Genomic DNA, 6,769 nt, shown 5'->3' on the forward strand with positions numbered 1-6,769 from the left:
AACCAACAACTAACCTCTCAATGCCAAAATTGACAGAGAACGCCTTTGAAAGATTTATTCGATCTTATTGGCTCCCAGTACTTATTCTAGTCTTATATCGATCTCTATTGAACAGCAAAATTTTTACCTTTTAAATATATTACACTACTTCCACAGAAATTATTTTATTCTTTCAATAGAGCTTGATGTTTTTATTTAGTCCCAGATCACTAATAATTGAGCAGACTCATAATGATAACTATGACAATCCTACCTTTTCCACATGTAGTGTATCGTGGATTGCATTATCAAATTAAGGCGGTGGAGTGTAATTGGAAAGATATTTCACAACTGCCTCTCGCAGTTGGAGCAATTGCCTAAAGCAGTGGGATTCCAACATTTTCTATGTCCCGTACCATAGGAAATGTTTGATTAATTATCGCACTCCCTACGAAAGCAATATCAAATTTGAAAATTAAGAAGTCAATTTTCTAATAAGTATTTTTTTTTCTTTTTAGTAAAGCACATACAGTAGTGTGGAATAATAAACTCCATTTTTTATCTTTTTTTTCTTTTTTCTTTTTTTGCTTATAGAACAACTTATTTTTAACTGGAAGGTAATAACATTATTCTGAAATAATTTTAGTTCGATTTTAATTAAGAATGTCATTTCCCTCTTTGTTGCACCCCCTGAAATATTTTCTCCCACTTCGAAGGTTCGGGTACCACAGGTTAGGAATCCTTAACCTAGAAGCTTCTTCTTTAGTTCTGTTGAGAAGTTTAACAGTGTAATTTAAAGTAGATAGCTTCTTTCTTTTTGTATGCAATTCCTCACTTTTTTCATCTTTTTTTTTTTTACTTTCAGCACTATTTTCTCCTTTTAATTGAACATATAAACAAATTATATTCCTTTTAGTAATGTAAATAAATCATTTTCAAATATAAATACTATATATTTAACAGTGGAGGTACGTGGATTGGTGGATAGAGTGTCAGCATCATGATCGTAAGATTGTGGTTTCGATTCCTGGACCGGGCGACGCGCTGTGTTCTTGAGCAAAACACTTCATTTCACGTTGCTCCAGTCCACTCAGCTGGCAAAAATGAGTAACGCTGCGATGGACTGGCGTCCCGTCCAGCTGGGGAGCACATACGCCAAAGAAACCGGAAAATCGGGCCTATGAGCCAAATACATCTACATGTACATCTGGCTTCTGATTATCCATCTAATTTTTATATAACAGTAAAGAAAATGTGAAGAGTTGTAACATGAGAAGTTTTCGGAAATTTTATATATTAAGTGTAAAATATTGCGTTGTGGAAAATTAGCTGAAATGCCACTGGACAAGTCGATAGCATTTAGACAATGAACTTACTATAAATAGATATCCTAATGTAGTATAGCCTACAGCTGGACGTAAGCCAATGTGAGATGACCTCATTCGACTTGTTAAATATAACACCTATATATCCACCAAAAATTCCCTACAGTCTTTAAAAAAAGTAGAAGAACTAATTGGATAACGTAATCATGGATACTGTGTCGGATTTCAGCATAAACTAAAAACAGCTTAGAGACTCACAATCCGTTGGGGCTTCAAAAGGATTAAAACGTACACATATTTACAAATTTTTTTGAGATCGTCTGGTGTAATTTTTGACGAGGGCCTCCAAGTTTTAGACAGTTTAGCGTTTCGCAAGAGGCCACTCACATTCACCTTTCAAGAAATTTGCAGGAAAGCAACAATTCCCTCTCTACTCGCACTTAACTTCTCAAGTGAAACTTGAAAAAGTTGATGATAACTTGGCCAAAGAAGGTGTCTATTTTTCAGCTCTTTCAATCTAATTCACCATACTACCTCTTTTGCCATAGCAACCAAACAAACACCGCCAATCCTCCCGACGAAAGAAAGTAGCAGGACGATCTTTACATTTGACTCCATTGATAGCTGGATCCGTCCAGGACGTGTCAACAAGTGTCTGACATAACTCTGGTCGAGCATTGGACGAGCTCATGCAGAACAGCTTCGTCGCTCTGCCTGCATCTCAGGCAGGTTCAACTGACGGTACTTCTATGCCTATTAGGCGGCGAGCTGGCAGAAACGCTAGGACGCCGGGCGAAATGCTTAGCGGTATTTCGTCTGCGTTACGTTGTGAGTTCAAATTCCGCCGAGGTCGACTTTGCCTTTCATCCTTTCGCGGTCGATAAATCAAGTACCAGTTACGCACTGGGGTCGATGTAATCGACTTAATACCTATGTCTGTCCTTGTTTGTCCCCTCTGTGTTTAGCCCCTTGTGGGTAATAAAGAAATAGGTATTTCGTCTGCCGCTACCAAATTCCGCCGAGGTCGACCTTGCCTTTCGTCCTTTCGGGGTCGATTAAATAAGTACCAGTTACGCACTGGGGTCGATATAATCGGCTTAATTCATTTGTCTGTCCTCTCTGTGTTTAGCCCCTTGTGGGTAATAAAGAAATAGGTACTTCTATGCCTATATCACAAACTGGCAATGTCTCCGGTATCACTGCCAGGCTAAGTGGAGGCACATGGCCTAGTGGTTAGAGCAGCGAACTCGCGGTCGAGGGATCGCGGGTTCAAATCTCAGATCGGGCGATGTGTGTGTTTATGAGCGAAACACCTAAGATCCACGCGGCTCCGACAGAAGGTAATGGCGAACTTCTGCTGACTCTTTCGCCACAACTTTCTCTCACTCTTTCCTCCTGCATCATGCAGCTCACCTGCGACGGATCGGCGTCCCGTCCAGGTGGGGAACCTATACGCCAAGGAAACCGGAAAACTGGTCCTTATGAGCCAGGCATGGCTCGAGAAGGAACAAAAAAAACTGGAAAGTTTTCATCGGCCGGCCCCGTACCAAAAGTTTTCTAGAGGAGATTTGCTTGTTGCAAATCAGTAACCGGTGGTCACTTTGTTTACAATATATCTCTGACAGTAGAGGATCTTAGCTATCACTCTATTATACAGGTGCACGCGGCTGACGAAAAGCCAGCTAGCTCGAAACTGGGCCAGTCCGGCGATCCTATTAGCTGATGGAGGTTAATAAGGGTTCGCTCCCCCTGCTAGTGATATATTGTATATAAAGGATGCAGAACGTTGCATTAATAAACCAGCTAGCGGAGATTCTGCCCGGGGTTAAACTAGTAGAGACATTCATCTGCCACTTTGATGTGGCAATTTGCTCTACTGTTTATATGTATATATATATATATATATATATATATATATATCGTTTTGGGATTTGGTTTGCAAGATTCTTTATATGAGTCCGTGTGTTGAAGCATATTCTGTTGTGTTCTGGGGAGAGTCATTTTCTTTTTGTGCCTTATAATGTAACACACTCACTAGTAAAATTTCCACTCAAGACTATTGAAAAGGTTGCAAGACGCATCGAAAATTTTAGGAAAATAAAAGTAAGTGCAAATTTTACCGGTGAGTGTGTTACATTATAAGGCACAAAAAGAAAATGACTCTCCCCAGACACAACAGTGTGTATATATATATATATATATATATATATTGTTGTGTCTGGGGAGGGTCATTCTCTTTTAGTGCTTTATCTTTTAACACACTCACCGGTTCAGTTTCCACTCATTTACTTATTTATTTTTTCTAGAATTTTCGTTGCGTCTTGTAACCTTTTCTATAGTCGTTGACTCTCCTGCATTCTTTATATTAGTTTGTGCGCATGTGTGTGGGGCAGTGTGCGTGCGCATACACATATGTATGTATGTATGCATGTATGTGTGTTTGCTTATATATATATATGTGTGTGTGTGTATGTGTACGTTTGCATGTATGTATTCTGCATATTCATGTGTTTATGTATTTGTGTGTGTGTGTGTGTGCCTCTGTCTCCTTGTGTGTGCACGTCTGGGTGTGTCTGTGTATGGGATTTTGTGATTATGGATGTGTGTCTCCATATGTGCCCTTGTATGAAGTGAGTGTATATGGTCATGTGTTTCAGTCTTCATTTGTGTAGGTATGTGTGTATGTGTACTTGTCTGTTCATATTACCTGTGTACCTATCCGTCTGTATATCTATCTGTTTACATACATATCCATTTACCTACATATATGCATATAAACACACACACACATATATATATATATATGTATATATATATATATATATAATATATATATATATATATATATATATATATATATGTATGTATGTATGTATGTATGTATATATATATATATATAGTTAATCCAAACAAGAAAGCACAAAAAAACACAACAACGCGAGGACGTGGAACAAATATAGTATTATTGGACGCTCAGGAAAATTGGGAAGAAGGAGGGTTTAACGTTTCGAGCGGAGCTCTTCGTCGGAAACATTGGAAAAGGAAAGATCCAGAGAAGGGAAGACAGAGGGAAAAAAATCGCCAACGGTACACACACGAGGTCACATTTTGAAATATATATATATATTTCGTTTTGGGATTTGGTTTGCAAGATTCTTTATATGAGTTCGTGTGTTGAAGCATACTCTGTTCTGTTTGGGGAGAGTCATTTTCTGTTTGTGCCTTATAATTTAACACACACACTGGTAAAATTTCCACTTTTTTCTTATTTTTATTTTCCTAAAATTTTCGTTGCTTCTTGCAATCTTTTCAATAGTCTTGACTCTGTCCGTTATTTACACTGCGTTCCATTTTGTTTGTTTGTGTGCATGTGTGTGGGTCAGTGTGTATGTGCCTATGCATGCATGTACTATGTATGTGTGTATGTATGTATGTATGCATGTGTATGTATGTATGTGTGTGTGTGTATCATATGTATATATGTATGTATGTGTGTGTGTGTGTGAGTATGTGTTTGTATATGTATGCACCCCTGTCTCCTTGTGCGTGTATGTCTGTCTCCGTGTGTGTGTGTGTGTGTGTGTGTGTGTGTGTGTGTGTGTGTGTTTTGCAACTATGTACCATGTTTGTATGTATGGATGTGCATCTCTATGTGTGTGCGTCCGTGTTCCCAAACAGTCTATCGAACAAGATTCGATGGACTGTTTTGTTTTGTTTTCGTAACAACATCGAAATCTTCTTCCATATTATCTCAGTAGAAAATAAATACGAAAATTTCTTGAATATTAAAAAATAAACGAAAATTTCATAATTCAGCTGTACTATATTGCATAAACATTAAAAATGGTGCTCATGTATACGAACACACTCAAGAGAGTAAAAAAGTATAAATGTATAGAGATCTAAGGGAGGCAATTCTGAAAGAGTTATTTCCCCTGCTAGGTAACGTACTTAAGTCGATATAATTGAAGTGATTATTGGACTTTAGAACAGCTAATTCCAGATTTAGTCGGAACGAATTCGCTGAGTACTTTTCTTTAAAAAATGATAAAAAGTTAATACTTCTGTTTGTGAACTATTTTCAATTCCTCTTACAATCGACTTTGCCGTTCATTTTAGGTTCAAAACGATACATATTTATATTTCTTTGTTTAGTTATTTGATACCGAGTTTTATTTATATATTTTTAAGTTGTTTGTGATTGTTGGTCGTTTGTATTTGACGATATATTCGGTTTTTATCAAATTGTTTATCTTTATATATAAAAGTCAAGCTGTGTGTCTGTCTCCTACGATTTAGATTCCTAACTACTCCCACATTTTGCGGTGCAGTTTAACCAAGAGCGGGTATCTTATAGTCGTGATTCATATCGAGCCCTTCTGGGTATTAGCGCGCGTCTACAATGAGTCTACGATTTTAAAAATAATTTACCATCATTTTTTTCCATTTTAATGCATTTTTTCGCTATTATATAAGGGAAGTAACTCTCTAAAAATGCCTACGATGAGTCAACGATTTAAAAAAAAATTTACCATAATTTTTTTTCCATTTTTAATGCATTTTTTTGCTACTTTTTGGCTATAACTCTCTAAAAATGCTTATATAGTTATTTCCCTTACAAACCCGAGCAACGCCGGGCGATACTGCTAGTTTTGTATACAAATGGAGTTGTATTCTTCCTTTCCTTATAGAATATGTTTTCGGATGCATCTGGTGATAATCGATGTTGTTAAATTTTAAAGATGTTGGTTTTGTTTCTTGGTGGAATTCATTCCATCTCACTCTTTTGAAGGTTGTAAAAATGGTCTATATTTCCTTCATTGATATAAGAGATTATTATAAGCGTGGGACAGCAAGAGCACCTTCAACACATGTTGTAATAGTTCGTTCTGACAAGAAGCTACTAATCCAAGAGATGAGATACTAGCAGAGTCCAGAGATGGTAAGTTTTGATGGATTTTCATACCAGACTCGGTAGAAAGCTTAGTTGATGTTGAAGGTAAGAACATTACTTTTAATAAATTGTTCTGAAGAACGTTCTGAGTTCAAATGCCGCCGGGGTCAACTTCACCTTTCATCTTTTCGGGGTCGATAAAATAAGTACCTATTTCTTTATTACCCACAAGGGGCTAAACACAGAGGGGACAAACAAGGACAGACATAGGTATTAAGTCGATTACATCGACCCCAGTGCGTAACTGGTACTTAATTTATCGACCCCGAAAGGATGAAAGGCAAAGTCGACCTCGGCAGAATTTGAACTCAGAACGTAGCGGCAGACGAAATACCTATTTCTTCACTACCCACAAGGGGCTAAACATAGAGGGGACAAACGGATTAAGTCGATTACATCGACCCCAGTGCGTAACTGGTACTTTACTTATCGACCCCGAAAGGATGAAAGGCAAAGTCGACCTCGGCGGAATTTGAACTGAGAACGTAACGGCAGACGAAATACGGCTACG

The sequence above is a fragment of the Octopus sinensis genome, linkage group LG4 (genome assembly GCF_006345805.1).
Source record: "Octopus sinensis linkage group LG4, ASM634580v1, whole genome shotgun sequence".
In the NCBI taxonomy this organism is placed as follows: domain Eukaryota; kingdom Metazoa; phylum Mollusca; class Cephalopoda; order Octopoda; family Octopodidae; genus Octopus; species Octopus sinensis.